The following is an 18928-nucleotide window of genomic DNA, read 5'->3' as shown; positions in this document are numbered from 1 at the left end:
GTAACTGTCTGGTACCGCTACAGTCCACTCACTCTGTTCTCTCACGTAGCTCAGGTCATTCTCCTGTAACTGTCTGGTACCGCTACAGTCCACTCACTCTGTTCTCTCACGTAGCTCAGGTCATTCTCCTGTAACTGTCTGGTACCGCTACAGTCCACTCACTCTGTTCTCTCACCTAGCTCAAGTCATTCTCCTGTAACTGTCTGGTACCGCTACAGTCCACTCACTCTTCTCTCATGTAGCTCAGGTCATTCTCCTGTAACTGTCTGGTACCGCTACAGTCCACTCACTCTGTTCTCTCACGTAGCTCAGGTCATGCTCCTGTAACTGTCTGGTACCGCTACAGTCCACTCACTCTGTTCTCTCACGTAGCTCAGGTCATTCTCCTGTAACTGTCTGGTACCGCTACAGTCCACTCACTCTGTTCTCTCACGTAGCTCAGGTCATTCTCCTGTAACTGTCTGGTACCGCTACAGTCCACTCACTCTGTTCTCTCACGTAGCTCAGGTCATTCTCCTGTAACTGTCTGGTACCGCTACAGTCCACTCACTCTGTTCTCTCACGTAGCTCAGGTCATTCTCCTGTAACTGTCTGGTACCGCTACAGTCCACTCACTCTGTTCTCTCACGTAGCTCAGGTCATTCTCCTGTAACTGTCTGGTACCGCTACAGTCCACTCACTCTGTTCTCTCACGTAGCTCAGGTCATTCTCCTGTAACTATCTGGTACCGCTACAGTCCACTCACTCTGTTCTCTCACGTAGCTCAGGTCATTTTCATGACGTCATACAGGTAACTGACAAAATGAAGGAAACACTTGAGTAAATGAGGCATACAAAGTATATTGAAAGCAGGTGCTTCCTCACAAGTGATTCCTGAGTTAATTAAGCAATTAACATCCCATAACACTTAGGGTCTTGAATATAAATGCTGGGCAGGCCATTATTTTGACTAGCATGGCTATACCCTCATAGGATGACAATGCCCCCATCCACAGGGCACAAGTGGTCACTAAATGGTTTGATGAGCACCAGATCTCAACCCAATTGAAAACTTATGGGAGATTCTGGAGTGGCGCCTGAGACGGCGGTTTTCACCACCAACAAAACACCAAATTATTAAGCTTTATGTCGGTGTTTCCTTTTTGTAAGTTACCTGTACATTCTTTGTGGGTCTCTGTGTGTATCTCTATGTAGGTAATGTACTTCATGTAATATATAAACAGTTTGTGAATCAGGTCAACTGTGTTTGAGATCCCAGATACTGTAACTAGGTAGAGAGAGCGATAGATATCATTGCCCTGAAGGGGAATTTGTCTTGCACAATAAAACATCAAAAGCTAGGCAATTCTACTATAGGTGTGAACGTTAAAACATTTAAAGGAAATTCAATCGGTAACGCTATGACAAAATCCCTGACGGAAAATGTTCGCCCCTACCACTAACAGGTCCTAATCATCATCAAAATGAACTTTGTTTTTTACAGATATGCCTACAGAACACAACAATGCTGTAACGTTAATAGGAGGGGATATGCATCTTTCAAATAATTTGCCACGGATATAAAGTGCTCCTCACGTCCTCGTCGTTAACCGTTGGGGGGAAAACAGAAATGATTGCAGTTGATATGCAGCCATTGTCAATGGCCTAGTTGAGTTGCGAGGTAATTTGCTAAATGAAGAACTGCAAGTGTGTCTTTCTCATATCACTTGGAGTTGAGACATACAGTTAATTACATTAGAAAGCAAAAATGTGTCCCTTTTTAACCAGTAGATAACGCGCCAAATGCAGCTTTCTTTTGCCCTGTGTTTGACTTCACCCCTACCTGTTTTTGTTTCATATTTCAGTCTGGAACCTGCCTATGTTTAGGGGGGGTAGGTAACCCAGTGGCGGTCGGTGCCTATTTCAATGAGCGTGGCCTTATTTCTATTACAGCATATATGCTCTCTCCCCTCCTCTCACCTTTTCCCTTCGCTTGTGGACATCAGTCCACAACGCATCAACTTTCCAAGCCAAACATTATCATACCGCTACACACAGCCTACATCTTTGTCACCATATTAGCTAACGTCGTAGTCAACATAGCTACTATAACTAACGTGTTAGTAAACCCGCTGCAGTCATGCGGTAGAGTCAGCAAGAGTGTGTGTAGAGGGAGCGGTCGGATCGAAATTGAGAGACACGTACCGAAGGGAAAAGAGAATGTAGGGAGAAGAACTGGGATTTCTTGGCTATGTTTATTTTTTGTTGTGAGTTGCTAATGCACATAAACAAATGGAAGGAACACTGAGTGAATGTGAATTCTCGGTTGTGTTCGGGACAATTTAATCTGTCGTTTTTGTTAGTTTTGGAATTGGGTAAAGGGTTTTTTTTCAGTTCGGGCACACAAATGTTTTTCTTGAAGCAAGCCGAAGTCTATTCATCTGTGATTTGTCAACAGTAGGGATTCTTCAGAAAAGTCTTTGTTGTCATTCAATGACAGATGACTTGTTTTCATGCACATTTTTGCATTGAGAAATACTGTACCAAACATCTTAGTTAGATGTAAAATTGCGAGACTAAGATATCCTCAGGAAAAGCGTTCTGAGTTATTCATTCTATTTTGAGGAATTGTATACTGGCTACGACGTCTCAAGATGGACAAACTATTGACGCGTTTCTTTCCGATTTACAAGCATGCGAGCACACTCGTTCGGTTAGCCTAGCCGAGCTCAGCTAGGCGCCAGCCAAACAGAAGCACGCGGAAGCCTTAAGCCTACTGTAAAGTCGCGTCAATTCAAATCTGGTATTAGAACAAATTATTTGGCAAAATGTAACTAAAGTTTTCTTTGTTCTTTAATTATTGCAAACACGTGTATGGTAAATAAGTCATACGGTCTCGCTGTGACACCACGCAGGGCAGACAGAGAAGAGAACGTCACATCCTATTGTTCTCTCTTATATACTCTGACAGAGATAGTTCCCGCTCAATGCTGGCCTGTCAGAGGGAGGAGGAGCGTGGTTTAAACTCGCTCCTCCTATCGTCGGCGTGCAGGCTGGTCCCAGCCTCGTGACGCACTTCCTGTCGCCGGTTGTAGTTCTTGTCTTCAGCAGTTGACTTATCCGTAGTTTATACACTTAATATTGTAGCATAGCTTCCCTGGTATATTATATAGGTTATGCAAACAAATAGCCAGTTCAACCCTAACACTACTGTATGACTGCGGTAGAACTTCATTGCCCCCTAACAGTCATACCACGCAATAGGATTTCTCATGGAATTTTATGACATTTTCTTATAGTTTTAAAGGAAACTCCCCACCCCAAAAAGGGCATTTTAAACGTTGACATTTTTTAATTTGTCACATCCCTAAATTCTACAAAAAATACTTTACATACCAGAATACACAGAATTCCTGCAAGTCCATTTCCATATGCCCTTGGTGTATTTTCCTTTTTTATCAGCAATTTTTTTCCCTTCCCTCCTAGGTCGTCTGTCTGACTCCTACACCTGGGTGAAGAGAAGCCTTGTCAGGAGCACTTTGTAAAACATAGCAACGCGCCTCATTCTATTACCTGTGCAGAAAGACATAGTTGTCAATTATCATCCTATCGTAGTGAAAAGGTCTTATTTATTGAAGAAATCTTAATAAGATTTTTAAGTGAAAAATAACATTGCGTGACACCATGTCTCTGAAGCTGTTAGCAGCTATGGTTGGTTGGCAGGTTAAGTCTAAATCAAAAGAGCTGCTGCACTAGTGTAGTAGGTGTGTCATCGTTAAAGGTGTTCAGACGAGAAGTGGAGGGAGGTAATGGTGTTTGGGACCATGATGCCGAGGAGTGTGACATCGTCAGTGTTAATTGCTGCTTGACGACTCGGGTCAACATGTACATTCTTCTCCACACAAGACATTCAGTGACGACACGTCGGCCACTCATTTTTCTTTACTTTTCACGAGACAACAGAAGGACTGATGTAAAAAAAACAAAATGTAAAGCATTAAAAGGATGTTCAGAGTTGTATGTTCTGCTTCTTTCCGAGGAGGACTACAGTGTTTTCTGATTGGCGTGACTCGTGCCGTCTCATCGCATAGTCAATTGACGTTATAATTTATTTATTTAAGTCTTGCAGATTAAAGCTCATCCCAACAAGACCCCCTAATAGTGTATGTTTACAGACAGTATGAACAAGCAGATGAGGGGATTCTCTCTCTCCGTTCCTTAGTGAGTGATTTCACAAGGTTTTGAGGTGTAGGAGATGAGCCTTGTCTCAGATCTGTTTGTGCCGTCTTACTAACGCTCTATGGTTTAGTTGGCAAGATGGCACAAACTGTTCTGGGACCAGGCTATTGGGAAACTGCAGAAGATCTACAGGGGAGGAGGGGGCCCTCAGGAGAGTAGCCCCAGGTCAGGATATCAGGCTAGTAGGGAGGAAAGAGAGGGGGGTCCAACCCCCAGTCCCCCTGCAGGGATAGAGATAGAGGTGACCAGTGTGGAATAGTGAGAAGGGCTATATTTGTCAAATCTCTATCACGTCTCGTACTTCTCCCCAGCTCCATATCCCAGAATTCAACACTCCCCCAGGTCACTAGCCGGCACCTGCCTGCACTTGTCTCTCTGCTTGGGGAAATATCATATTCACCCTTATCCCTCTTACCATAAAGGTTCATTAACCTGCAGTGTGCATGTTAGTACTGCACGCTAACACAGATGTTCAAACTTGTTTTCCTTTCCTTTGGTATTGGTTGGCAGGAGGATGTTGTTGTGTACCCTCTTAGTAAAAACGGTTCCAAAAGGGTTCTGAGGCTGTCCCCATAGGAGAACCCTTTTTGGTTCCAGGTAGAACTCTTTTGGGTTCCATGTAGAAACCAGATGGAACCCAAAAGGGTTCTTCCTGGTACCAAAAAGGGTTATCCTATGGGGACAGCTGAGGAACCCTTTTGGGTTCTAGATAGCACCTTTTTTTCTAACAATGTATAAGAGGGAGATGATGTAATCCAAGCGGGCATGTCATTATGAGCTTCACCTGAGTTCTGATTCCTTCAGTATGCCAACTAGCCATTTAATGGTTAACTGACATACGTTCAAGCGTGTCTGTCTACTGTAGCAATGCTATGTAATGGATGCTGAATGACAGTGTTGGAACCTAAATGTGAAAGTTTGAGTGATTCTGTGATGGTAATTGGTATGTTGGTGTCCGAAGAGAAGTAAATGTTTCCCCCATTTTTTTAAATATATATGTTTTGGTATTCCGTATTCCTTTGTTTTTGGCAATTCTGTAAAGAAGTGAAACCTCCGAAGGGGGTTTGTTTTTGTGGAGAAGTGCAATGAAAACCTTTCTCTGTGCTCAGACACCTTAGAGTTTCTTATTATTATTATAGGCTGCCAATGGGTTGCTGAAGTGTTGTAACTTAGTTATGACAGTTGACTATACAGTGAGGGTCCCTGTGGTACATTCCAGCGGTCTGTGATTATTTTCTTAATTCACCTCTGAATTCCTGGTTTGTGTGTCTACGTTGGGTTGTGTACACACACTTGCGTGTAAGAGTTTCATTTTCACTGGTAAATGGTTGAACATAGGTTGCTGTGGTGGGATTGATTGCATAGATAATAACTCGCCTCATATCTTTTCCCCAAAACAATAATAGGAGTTAATCAACTGCTGTTTTTCAATGACGAGAGAGAGAGTCATAGTGATGATGATCTTTTGATGCTATTTGACTTCTGTGGTTGATCCACACTCAGATGATTGTCTGGGATTGTCTGGAAAACAGATGTAATTATAAATGGTTATATGATTAAAAGCCTGCTCTATCTTGTGCTTGGTGTGTAATCATATTTGAACACTGGTTTTCACTCAAAGGCACAGCACACAGTGTTGAATTAGAACCAGAAGTTTGGTTTATTGCTTGCTGACATCCTTTTAACAAATATTCTCATTCTGAACCATGACACAACAATATGATCAATATGTCTCACTTTGATGTATTGATGACTACTTACCTATCCCACTGCCACACCCCATAGGATACACTGATTAGTGGTTTAGTATCTGGTTATAACGATTCTGCTCACAGACTGTGCCATCTTTCCAAACACTTATAAGGGAAGAGTTGTGATTTTTAATCTCAGTATTAAAATATCATTTTGAATGTTGGCCAGATCAATAGGTAATCTAGAAGACCAGACGCTTCCCATTGATTAAGCTTTTAGGGATGTTTAGGGGCCACTGAGCCCCTACTGCATGCTGGGTAAATTAATGTAATTGGACACACCCTCTTCTTGCTTTGGTGACCCCATGTATTGTGTGTGTGAGTGGAGAGAGAACAGTGTCGTCTCACTGTGAGAGACTGTGATGTCATAGTCTTTGTCCCCTACGCCTGGCTCTGCTCTGACTGTATCAAGCGAACCCAGACAGAGTGAGGACTAAGGGGAGAGAGAAAGGAACAGAGGATGGAGCACACTGATCATCCTTTGCAGACAGGAGCAGTTAAACAACATACAAGGTGAGTGAGACAAGTAATGTGTACCTCTCTGTCTCCCCCTCCTTCTCTCTCTGTTTTTAAAGGAGCTGTGTTATCAATCCCCCCCTCTCTTTGACCCACCCAAACAAGACTGCTGCTGCTGGATCGCTCCACTGTTTCAAAACATTGTCATGTGTGCCTCTGACTACTGCATGTGTGACTGTTCAGCAGCAGCTGTCTGATTTGAGAATTAAAGACTATGTTCCTGTACAGACAGTGTTTTTCCACCACAATCTGGGTGTGCTGTGTATCTGACTGTAGACAGGCAGATTTCGTACAGTGTGTTTATAATAGATGTTACTTCATTTTCTTACACTCAGTAAAAGGCAGTCTCAGCTTTCCAGATATTGACTTCATCTTTCCGGAGAAACCAAGCCTCGTTAAATAACTGATTGATGATGGGTAAATAGCTATATTACGTGCATAACTTTAAGCCTTTGCCAGTGCTATAACTGAATAATAACATGGAGCTAATGACAGGGATGTTGTGCTGGGACAGGGTGGGGCTGTCCCGTCCTCGCCCCAGCGACTGACATCATTGGCTAATTTGGATATCTTTGGTCTTTACACGATGCACAAAAGCTGCTCATGATGTCATCTAGACAAGTTCATGTCTACTGCCAGTACAGCACAATGCTCTTATCTGGTCAAATTATTAGTTCTAGTAGATGACATGGAAATATAAATCATGTATTTTCAAATTCTTATGTAAGAAAATGTATAGGATGTCCTGCAACTCATGGCTTCAGGGTAATGTTCATAATGTATGGTGAAAATAAGGGTAGGCTTCTCTGATTATGTCTGGCATGGATCAGTTTGACCTCAGGGGTGGGTATGTCTGTCTGAGACTGTATAAATGAGGAAATAGGGAAGATTTATTAGACGGATAACAGAGAATAAAAAAAAGACTATTGGTTTGCGTCTCCTGTGTGTCTACCGCAGCACAGTCTGTATTAGATAGCCTTGTAGCATCAGTGAGTAACTTAAGGAAAGATTGGGAGAGAGACTGAGATGACTCATTAACCCCTCGTTCTCTTTCTTTCTTCTCAGGCTCAAATACATCCCGAGCTTCAGCTTTCACTGACCTGAGGATCCCACATCGACAGCAACTCTTCCATGACCAGACTGACCAGCACCACATTTGTAATTAAAACACTTGTCAGAGCCATAGTAAACCATACTGCCGATAATCCATGTACTGACTTGAAGGAGAGAGGGACAAATATCAAATCAAACTTTATTTGTCACATGCGCCGAATACAACAAGTGTAGACCTTACCGTGAAATGCTTACTTACACGCCCTTAATCAACAGTGCAGTACGAGAAGAGTTAAGAAAATATTTACCGAGTAAGCTAAAGTAAAAAGTAACACAAAATAACAATAACAAGTCTATATACAGGGGGTACCGGCACTGAGTCAGTGTGCAGGGGTACAGGTTAGTTGAAGTAATTTGTACATGTAGGTAGGGGTGAAGTGACTGCATAGATAATAAACAACGAGTAGCAGCAGTGTCCAACACTTCCCCTCCTTACTGGCACTAGAGAAGGACTTTCTAGAACAGACTAATATCTGATATCTCTAGTGCATAATTAAGGATCACTGAAGCATAAGCTACCCTATATATTGTCCTCTGTCTAGGGGCTGAGCTAGGCTTCTCATCACTGTCCATCGTGGAGCTGATGGAAATATTGACAATGTGTGGCTGCCTGTCCTCATCTGATCTGTACTAAAATAGAGAGAAGAGAAAGTTCTGGGAGCTCATCCATAACCCTTTGACTCAACTGGCGGTGACCTCAGAGCTGCCCTAGGGGCAGAGTTGGATGTAAGGCAGCTGTCCGCTGCAGTCGACATATAACCAACTTTCTCTTCTTTGATGCCCTCTGTTCTCTTGTTGTAGCTACACGTCTTTCTCTCTCGTCAAAGGGTTCAGATAGGAGGAGTGCTGGCATAAACACATTCCGAGGGAAGACACGCTCGCTCTCTCACTCACTGACTGGAGGCCTGAGTCCACGCTCGCTCTCTCACTCACTGACTGGAGGCCTGAGTCCACGCTCGCTCTCTCACTCACTCACTGACTGGAGGCCTGAGTCCACGCTCGCTCTCTCACTCACTCACTGACTGGAGGCCTGAGTCCACGCTCGCTCTCTCACTCACTGACTGGAGGCCTGAGTCCACGCTCGCTCTCTCGCTCACTCACTGACTGGAGGCCTGAGTCCACGCTCGCTCTCTCGCTCACTCACTGACTGGAGGCCTGAGTCCACGCTCGCTCTCTCGCTCACTCACTGACTGGAGGCCTGAGTCCACGCTCGCTCTCTCGCTCACTCACTGACTGGAGGCCTGAGTCCACGCTCGCTCTCTCGCTCACTCACTGACTGGAGGCCTGAGTCCACGCTCGCTCTCTCGCTCACTCACTGACTGGAGGCCTGAGTCCACGCTCGCTCTCTCGCTCACTCACTGACTGGAGGCCTGAGTCCACGCTCGCTCTCTCGCTCACTCACTGACTGGAGGCCTGAGTCCACGCTCGCTCTCTCGCTCACTCACTGACTGGAGGCCTGAGTCCACGCTCGCTCTCTCGCTCACTCACTGACTGGAGGCCTGAGTCCACGCTCGCTCTCTCGCTCACTCACTGACTGGAGGCCTGAGTCCACGCTCGCTCTCTCGCTCACTCACTGACTGGAGGCCTGAGTCCACGCTCGCTCTCTCGCTCACTCACTGACTGGAGGCCTGAGTCCACGCTCGCTCTCTCGCTCACTCACTGACTGGAGGCCTGAGTCCACGCTCGCTCTCTCGCTCACTCACTGACTGGAGGCCTGAGTCCACGCTCGCTCTCTCGCTCACTCACTGACTGGAGGCCTGAGTCCACGCTCGCTCTCTCGCTCACTCACTGACTGGAGGCCTGAGTCCACGCTCGCTCTCTCGCTCACTCACTGACTGGAGGCCTGAGTCCACGCTCGCTCTCTCGCTCACTCACTGACTGGAGGCCTGAGTCCACGCTCGCTCTCTCGCTCACTCACTGACTGGAGGCCTGAGTCCACGCTCGCTCTCTCGCTCACTCACTGACTGGAGGCCTGAGTCCACGCTCGCTCTCTCGCTCGCTCACTCACTGACTGGAGGCCTGAGTCCACGCTCGCTCTCTCGCTCACTCACTGACTGGAGGCCTGAGTCCACGCTCGCTCTCTCGCTCACTCACTGACTGGAGGCCTGAGTCCACGCTCGCTCTCTCGCTCGCCACTCACTGACTGGAGGCCTGAGTCCACGCTCGCTCTCTCGCTCACTCACTGACTGGAGGCCTGAGTCCACGCTCGCTCTCTCGCTCACTCACTGACTGGAGGCCTGAGTCCACGCTCGCTCTCTCGCTCGCTCACTCACTGACTGGAGGCCTGAGTCCACGCTCGCTCTCTCGCTCACTCACTGACTGGAGGCCTGAGTCCACGCTCGCTCTCTCGCTCACTCACTGACTGGAGGCCTGAGTCCACGCTCGCTCTCTCGCTCGCTCACTCACTGACTGGAGGCCTGAGTCCACGCTCGCTCTCTCGCTCGCTCACTCACTGACTGGAGGCCTGAGTCCACGCTCGCTCTCTCGCTCACTCACTGACTGGAGGCCTGAGTCCACCTCGCTCTCTCGCTCACTCACTGACTGGAGGCCTGAGTCCACGCTCGCTCTCTCGCTCACTCACTGACTGGAGGCCTGAGTCCACGCTCGCTCTCTCGCTCGCTCACTCACTGACTGGAGGCCTGAGTCCACGCTCGCTCTCTCGCTCACTCACTGACTGGAGGCCTGAGTCCACGCTCGCTCTCTCGCTCGCTCACTACTGACTGGAGGCCTGAGTCCACGCTCGCTCTCTCGCTCACTCACTGACTGGAGGCCTGAGTCCACGCTCGCTCTCTCGCTCACTCACTGACTGGAGGCCTGAGTCCACGCTCGCTCTCTCGCTCACTCACTGACTGGAGGCCTGAGTCCACGCTCGCTCTCTCGCTCACTCACTGACTGGAGGCCTGAGTCCACGCTCGCTCTCTCGCTCACTCACTGACTGGAGGCCTGAGTCCACGCTCGCTCTCTCGCTCACTCACTGACTGGAGGCCTGAGTCCACGCTCGCTCTCTCGCTCACTCACTGACTGGAGGCCTGAGTCCACGCTCGCTCTCTCGCTCACTCACTGACTGGAGGCCTGAGTCCACGCTCGCTCTCTCGCTCACTCACTGACTGGAGGCCTGAGTCCACGCTCGCTCTCTCGCTCACTCACTGACTGGAGGCCTGAGTCCACGCTCGCTCTCTCGCTCACTCACTGACTGGAGGCCTGAGTCCACGCTCGCTCTCTCGCTCACTCACTGACTGGAGGCCTGAGTCCACGCTCGCTCTCTCGCTCACTCACTGACTGGAGGCCTGAGTCCACGCTCGCTCTCTCGCTCACTCACTGACTGGAGGCCTGAGTCCACGCTCGCTCTCTCGCTCACTCACTGACTGGAGGCCTGAGTCCACGCTCGCTCTCTCGCTCACTCACTGACTGGAGGCCTGAGTCCACGCTCGCTCTCTCGCTCACTCACTGACTGGAGGCCTGAGTCCACGCTCGCTCTCTCGCTCACTCACTGACTGGAGGCCTGAGTCCACGCTCGCTCTCTCGCTCACTCACTGACTGGAGGCCTGAGTCCACGCTCGCTCTCTCGCTCACTCACTGACTGGAGGCCTGAGTCCACGCTCGCTCTCTCGCTCACTCACTGACTGGAGGCCTGAGTCCACGCTCGCTCTCTCGCTCACTCACTGACTGGAGGCCTGAGTCCACGCTCGCTCTCTCGCTCACTCACTGACTGGAGGCCTGAGTCCACGCTCGCTCTCTCGCTCACTCACTGACTGGAGGCCTGAGTCCACGCTCGCTCTCTCGCTCACTCACTGACTGGAGGCCTGAGTCCACGCTCGCTCTCTCGCTCACTCACTGACTGGAGGCCTGAGTCCACGCTCGCTCTCTCGCTCACTCACTGACTGGAGGCCTGAGTCCACGCTCGCTCTCTCGCTCACTCACTGACTGGAGGCCTGAGTCCACGCTCGCTCTCTCGCTCACTCACTGACTGGAGGCCTGAGTCCACGCTCGCTCTCTCGCTCACTCACTGACTGGAGGCCTGAGTCCACGCTCGCTCTCTCGCTCACTCACTGACTGGAGGCCTGAGTCCACGCTCGCTCTCTCGCTCGCTCACTCACTGACTGGAGGCCTGAGTCCACGCTCGCTCTCTCGCTCACTCACTGACTGGAGGCCTGAGTCCACGCTCGCTCTCTCGCTCACTCACTGACTGGAGGCCTGAGTCCACGCTCGCTCTCTCGCTCACTCACTGACTGGAGGCCTGAGTCCACGCTCGCTCTCTCGCTCACTCACTGACTGGAGGCCTGAGTCCACGCTCGCTCTCTCGCTCACTCACTGACTGGAGGCCTGAGTCCACGCTCGCTCTCTCGCTCACTCACTGACTGGAGGCCTGAGTCCACGCTCGCTCTCTCGCTCACTCACTGACTGGAGGCCTGAGTCCACGCTCGCTCTCTCGCTCACTCACTGACTGGAGGCCTGAGTCCACGCTCGCTCTCTCACTCACTCACTGACTGGAGGCCTGAGTCCACGCTCGCTCTCTCGCTCACTCACTGACTGGAGGCCTGAGTCCACGCTCGCTCTCTCGCTCACTCACTGACTGGAGGCCTGAGTCCACGCTCGCTCTCTCGCTCACTCACTGACTGGAGGCCTGAGTCCACGCTCGCTCTCTCGCTCACTCACTGACTGGAGGCCTGAGTCCACGCTCGCTCTCTCGCTCACTCACTGACTGGAGGCCTGAGTCCACGCTCGCTCTCTCGCTCACTCACTCACTGACTGGAGGCCTGAGCCCACGCTCGCTCACTCACTCACTCACTGACTGGAGGCCTGAGCCCACGCTCGCTCTCTCGCTCACTCACTCACTGACTGGAGGCCTGAGCCCACGCTCGCTCACTCACTCACTGACTGGAGGCCTGAGCCCACGCTCGCTCTCTCGCTCACTCACTGACTGGAGGCCTGAGCCCACGCTCGCTCTCTCGCTCACTCACTCACTGACTGGAGGCCTGAGTCCACGCTCGCTCTCTCGCTCACTCACTGACTGGAGGCCTGAGTCCACGCTCCTCGCTCGCTCGCTCACTCACTGACTGGAGGCCTGAGTCCACGCTCGCTCTCTCTACTCACTCACTGACTGGAGGCCTGAGCCCACGCTCGCTCTCTCGCTCACTCACTCACTGACTGGAGGCCTGAGTCCACGCTCGCTCTCTCGCTCACTCACTCACTGACTGGAGGCCTGAGTCCACGCTCGCTCTCTCGCTCACTCACTGACTGGAGGCCTGAGTCCACGCTCGCTCTCTCGCTCACTCACTCACTGACTGGAGGCCTGAGTCCACGCTCGCTCTCTCGCTCACTCACTCACTGACTGGAGGCCTGAGTCCACGCTCGCTCTCTCGCTCACTCACTCACTGACTGGAGGCCTGAGTCCACGCTCGCTCTCTCACTCACTCACTGACTGGAGGCCTGAGTCCACGCTCGCTCTCTCACTCACTCACTCACTGACTGGAGGCCTGAGTCCACGCTCGCTCTCTCACTCACTCACTCACTGACTGGAGGCCTGAGTCCACGCTCGCTCTCTCGCTCACTCACTCACTGACTGGAGGCCTGAGTCCACGCTCGCTCTCCTCACTCACTGACTGGAGGCCTGAGTCCACTCTCGCTCACTCACTGACTGGAGGCCTGAGTCCACGCTCGCTCTCTCGCTCACTCACTGACTGGAGGCCTGAGTCCACGCTCGCTCCCACTCACTCACTGACTGGAGGCCTGAGTCCACGCTCGCTCTCTCCTCACTCACTCACTGACTGGAGGCCTGAGTCCACTCTCGCTCTCTCACTCACTGACTGGAGGCCTGAGTCCACGCTCGCTCTCCACTCACTGACTGGAGGCCTGAGTCCACGCTCGCTCCACTCACTGACTGGAGGCCTGAGTCCACTCTCGCTCACTCACTGACTGGAGGCCTGAGTCCACCTCTCGCTCACTCACTGACTGGAGGCCTGAGTCCACGCTCGCTCTCTCACTCACTGACTGGAGGCCTGAGTCCACTCTCGCTCACTCACTCACTGGAGGCCTGAGTCCACTCTCGCTCTCTCACTCACTCACTGACTGGAGGCCTGAGTCCACGCTCGCTCTCCACTCACTGACTGGAGGCCTGAGTCCACTCTCGCTCTCTCACTCACTCACTGGAGGCCTGAGTCCACTCTCGCTCTCTCACTCACTCGACTGGAGGCCTGAGTCCACTCTCGCTCACTCACTCACTGGAGGCCTGAGTCCACTCGCTCGCTCACTCACTGACTGGAGGCCTGAGTCCACGCTCGCTCTCTCGCTCACTCACTCACTGGAGGCCTGAGTCCACGCTCGCTCTCTCGCTCACTCACTCACTGGAGGCCTGAGTCCACGCTCGCTCTCTCGCTCACTCACTGACTGGAGGCCTGAGTCCACGCTCGCTCTCTCGCTCACTCACTCACTGGAGGCCTGAGTCCACGCTCGCTCTCTCGCTCACTCACTGACTGGAGGCCTGAGTCCACGCTCGCTCTCTCACTCCACTCACTGACTGGAGGCCTGAGTCCACGCTCGCTCTCTCGCTCACTCACTGACTGGAGGCCTGAGTCCACGCTCGCTCTCTCGCTCACTCACTGACTGGAGGCCTGAGTCCACGCTCGCTCTCTCACTCACTCACTGACTGGAGGCCTGAGTCCACGCTCGCTCTCTCGCTCACTCACTGACTGGAGGCCTGAGTCCACGCTCGCTCTCTCGCTCACTCACTGACTGGAGGCCTGAGTCCACGCTCGCTCTCTCGCTCACTCACTGACTGGAGGCCTGAGTCCACGCTCGCTCTCTCACTCACTCACTGTGAGGCCTGAGTCCACGCTCGCTCTCTCACTCACTCACTGACTGGAGGCCTGAGTCCACGCTCGCTCTCTCGCTCACTCACTCACTGGAGGCCTGAGTCCACGCTCGCTCTCTCGCTCACTCACTGACTGGAGGCCTGAGTCCACGCTCGCTCTCTCACTCACTCACTCACTGACTGGAGGCCTGAGTCCACGCTCGCTCTCTCCACTCACTCACTGACTGGAGGCCTGAGTCCACGCTCGCTCTCTCCACTCACTCACTGACTGGAGGCCTGAGTCCACGCTCGCTCTCTCGCTCACTCACTCACTGACTGGAGGCCTGAGTCCACGCTCGCTCTCTCTCACTCACTCACTGACTGGAGGCCTGAGTCCACGCTCGCTCTCTCGCTCACTCACTCACTGACTGGAGGCCTGAGTCCACGCTCGCTCTCTCGCTCACTCACTCCGACTGGAGGCCTGAGTCCACGCTCGCTCTCTCCCTCACTCACTCACTGACTGGAGGCCTGAGTCCACGCTCGCTCTCTCGCTCACTCACTCACTGACTGGAGGCCTGAGCCCACGCTCGCTCTCTCGCTCACTCACTCACTCACTGACTGGAGGCCTGAGTCCACGCTCGCTCTCTCGCTCACTCACTCACTGACTGGAGGCCTGAGTCCACGCTCGCTCTCTCGCTCACTCACTGACTGGAGGCCTGAGTCCACGCTCGCTCTCTTCGCTCACTCACTCACTGACTGGAGGCCTGAGTCCACGCTCGCTCTCTCGCTCACTCACTCACTGACTGGAGGCCTGAGTCCACGCTCGCTCGCTCACTCACTCACTCACTGGAGGCCTGAGTCCACGCTCGCTCTCTCGCTCACTCACTGACTGGAGGCCTGAGTCCACGCTCGCTCACTCACTGACTGGAGGCCTGAGTCCACGCTCGCTCACTCACTGACTGGAGGCCTGAGTCCACGCTCGCTCTCTCGCTCACTCACTGACTGGAGGCCTGAGTCCACGCTCGCTTCTCGCTCACTCACTCACTGACTGGAGGCCTGAGTCCACGCTCGCTCTCGCTCACTCACTGACTGGAGGCCTGAGTCCACGCTCGCTCGCTCGCTCACTCACTGACTGGAGGCCTGAGTCCACGCTCGCTCTCTCTCACTCACTCACTGACTGGAGGCCTGAGTCCACGCTCGCTCTCTCCTCCTCACTCACTGACTGGAGGCCTGAGTCCACGCTCGCTCTCTCGCTCACTCACTGACTGGAGGCCTGAGTCCACGCTCGCTCTCGCTCACTCACTCACTGACTGGAGGCCTGAGTCCACGCTCGCTCTCCCTCGCTCACTCACTGACTGGAGGCCTGAGTCCACGCTCGCTCGCTCACTCACTGACTGGAGGCCTGAGTCCACGCTCTCGCTCGCTCACTCACTGACTGGAGGCCTGAGTCCACGCTCGCTCCCTACTCACTGACTGGAGGCCTGAGTCCACGCTCGCTCACTCACTGACTGGAGGCCTGAGTCCACGCTCGCTCACTCACTGACTGGAGGCCTGAGTCCACGCTCGCTCTCTCACTCACTGACTGGAGGCCTGAGTCCACGCTCGCTCTCTCGCTCACTCACTCACTGGAGGCCTGAGTCCACGCTCGCTCTCTCGCTCACTCACTGACTGGAGGCCTGAGTCCACGCTCGCTCTCTCGCTCACTCACTGACTGGAGGCCTGAGTCCACGCTCGCTCTCTCGCTCACTCACTGACTGGAGGCCTGAGTCCACGCTCGCTCTCTCGCTCACTCACTGACTGGAGGCCTGAGTCCACGCTCGCTCTCTCGCTCACTCACTCACTGGAGGCCTGAGTCCACGCTCGCTCTCTCGCTCACTCACTGACTGGAGGCCTGAGTCCACGCTCGCTCTTCGCTCACTCACTGACTGGAGGCCTGAGTCCACGCTCGCTCTCTCGCTCACTCACTGACTGGAGGCCTGAGTCCACGCTCGCTCTCTCGCTCACTCACTCACTGGAGGCCTGAGTCCACGCTCGCTCGCTCACTCACTGACTGGAGGCCTGAGTCCACGCTCGCTCTCGCTCACTCACTGACTGGAGGCCTGAGTCCACGCTCGCTCTCTCGCTCACTCACTGACTGGAGGCCTGAGTCCACGCTCGCTCACTCACTGACTCGGAGGCCTGAGTCCACGCTCGCTCGCTCGCTCACTCACTGACTGGAGGCCTGAGTCCACGCTCGCTCTCTCGCTCACTCACTCACTGACTGGAGGCCTGAGTCCACGCTCGCTCTCTCGCTCACTCACTCACTGACTGGAGGCCTGAGTCCACGCTCGCTCGCTCGCTCACTCACTGACTGGAGGCCTGAGTCCACGCTCGCTCTCTCACTCACTCACTGACTGGAGGCCTGAGTCCACGCTCGCTCTCTCGCTCACTCACTGACTGGAGGCCTGAGTCCACTCTCGCTCACTCACTGACTGGAGGCCTGAGTCCACGCTCGCTCTCTCGCTCACTCACTGACTGGAGGCCTGAGTCCACGCTCGCTCTCTCGCTCACTCACTCACTGGAGGCCTGAGTCCACGCTCGCTCTCTCGCTCACTCACTGACTGGAGGCCTGAGTCCACGCTCGCTCTTCGCTCACTCACTGACTGGAGGCCTGAGTCCACGCTCGCTCTCTCGCTCACTCACTGACTGGAGGCCTGAGTCACGCTCGCTCTCTCACTCACTCACTGACTGGAGGCCTGAGTCCACGCTCGCTCTCTCTCACTCACTCACTGACTGGAGGCCTGAGTCCACGCTCGCTCTCTCGCTCACTCACTGACTGGAGGCCTGAGTCCACGCTCGCTCTCTCACTCACTCACTCACTGACTGGAGGCCTGAGTCCACGCTCGCTCTCTCGCTCACTCACTGACTGGAGGCCTGAGTCCACGCTCGCTCGCTCGCTCACTCACTGACTGGAGGCCTGAGTCCACGCTCGCTCTCTCACTCACTCACTGACTGGAGGCCTGAGTCCACGCTCGCTCTCCGCTCACTCACTGACTGGAGGCCTGAGTCCACGCTCGCTCGCTCACTCACTCACTCACTGACTGGAGGCCTGAGTCCACGCTCGCTCTCGCTCACTCACTCACTGACTGGAGGCCTGAGTCCACGCTCGCTCACTCACTCACTGACTGGAGGCCTGAGTCCACGCTCGCTCACTCACTCACTGACTGGAGGCCTGAGTCCACGCTCGCTCGCTCACTCACTCACTCACTGACTGGAGGCCTGAGCCCACGCTCGCTCTCGCTCACTCACTCACTCACTGACTGGAGGCCTGAGTCCACGCTCGCTCGCTCGCTCACTCACTGACTGGAGGCCTGAGTCCACGCTCGCTCTCTCACTCACTCACTGACTGGAGGCCTGAGTCCACGCTCGCTCTCTCGCTCACTCACTGACTGGAGGCCTGAGTCCACGCTCGCTCGCTCACTCACTCACTGACTGGAGGCCTGAGTCCACGCTCGCTCGCTCACTCACTGACTGGAGGCCTGAGTCCACGCTCGCTCGCTCACTCACTGACTGGAGGCCTGAGTCCACGCTCGCTCGCTCGCTCACTCACTGACTGGAGGCCTGAGTCCACGCTCGCTCGCTCGCTCACTCACTGACTGGAGGCCTGAGTCCACGCTCGCTCGCTCCTCACTCACTCACTGACTGGAGGCCTGAGTCCACGCTCGCTCGCTCGCTCACTCACTGACTGGAGGCCTGAGTCCACGCTCGCTCGCTCGCTCACTCACTGACTGGAGGCCTGAGTCCACGCTCGCTCGCTCGCTCACTCACTGACTGGAGGCCTGAGTCCACGCTCGCTCTCTCGCTCACTCACTGACTGGAGGCCTGAGTCCACGCTCGCTCGCTCACTCACTCACTGACTGGAGGCCTGAGTCCACGCTCGCTCGCTCACTGACTGGAGGCCTGAGTCCACGCTCGCTCGCTCACTGACTGGAGGCCTGAGTCCACGCTCGCTCGCTCACTGACTGGAGGCCTGAGTCCACGCTCGCTCGCTCACTGACTGGAGGCCTGAGTCCACGCTCGCTCGCTACTCACTGACTGGAGGCCTGAGTCCACGCTCGCTCGCTCACTCACTGACTGGAGGCCTGAGTCCACGCTCGCTCGCTCGCTCGCTCACTGACTGGAGGCCTGAGTCCACGCTCGCTCGCTCGCTCGCTCACTGACTGGAGGCCTGAGTCCACGCTCGCTCGCTCGCTCACTCACTGACTGGAGGCCTGAGTCCACGCTCGCTCGCTCGCTCACTCACTGACTGGAGGCCTGAGTCCACGCTCGCTCGCTCGCTCGCTCACTCACTGACTGGAGGCCTGAGTCCACGCTCGCTCGCTCACTCACTGACTGGAGGCCTGAGTCCACGCTCGCTCGCTCGCTCACTCACTGACTGGAGGCCTGAGTCCACGCTCGCTCTCGCTCACTCACTGACTGGAGGCCTGAGTCCACGCTCGCTCCGCTCACTCACTCACTGACTGGAGGCCTGAGTCCACGCTCGCTCTCGCTCGCTCACTCA

At 53.8% G+C, this 18928-nt stretch overlaps 1 protein-coding gene across 1 annotated transcript in view; it reads left to right on the top strand.

Moving 5' to 3' along the window:
* Positions 1-18928, top strand: part of usp20 (ubiquitin specific peptidase 20) — a 56310-nt gene that overhangs the window by 19940 nt on the left and 17442 nt on the right. Inside the window, exons 26-27 of the mRNA XM_045693032.1 lie at positions 3466-6482; positions 7551-7643. The gene's annotated coding sequence lies outside the window, so the exon portion shown is untranslated. The remainder of the gene's footprint in view (positions 1-3465; positions 6483-7550; positions 7644-18928) is intronic.

This window comes from Salmo salar, chromosome ssa01 (genome assembly GCF_905237065.1).
Source record: "Salmo salar chromosome ssa01, Ssal_v3.1, whole genome shotgun sequence".
Classification (NCBI taxonomy): Eukaryota; Metazoa; Chordata; class Actinopteri; order Salmoniformes; family Salmonidae; genus Salmo; species Salmo salar.
Note: the sequence above shows the minus strand (reverse complement) of the source record. Positions and strands in the feature narration are given on the sequence as shown.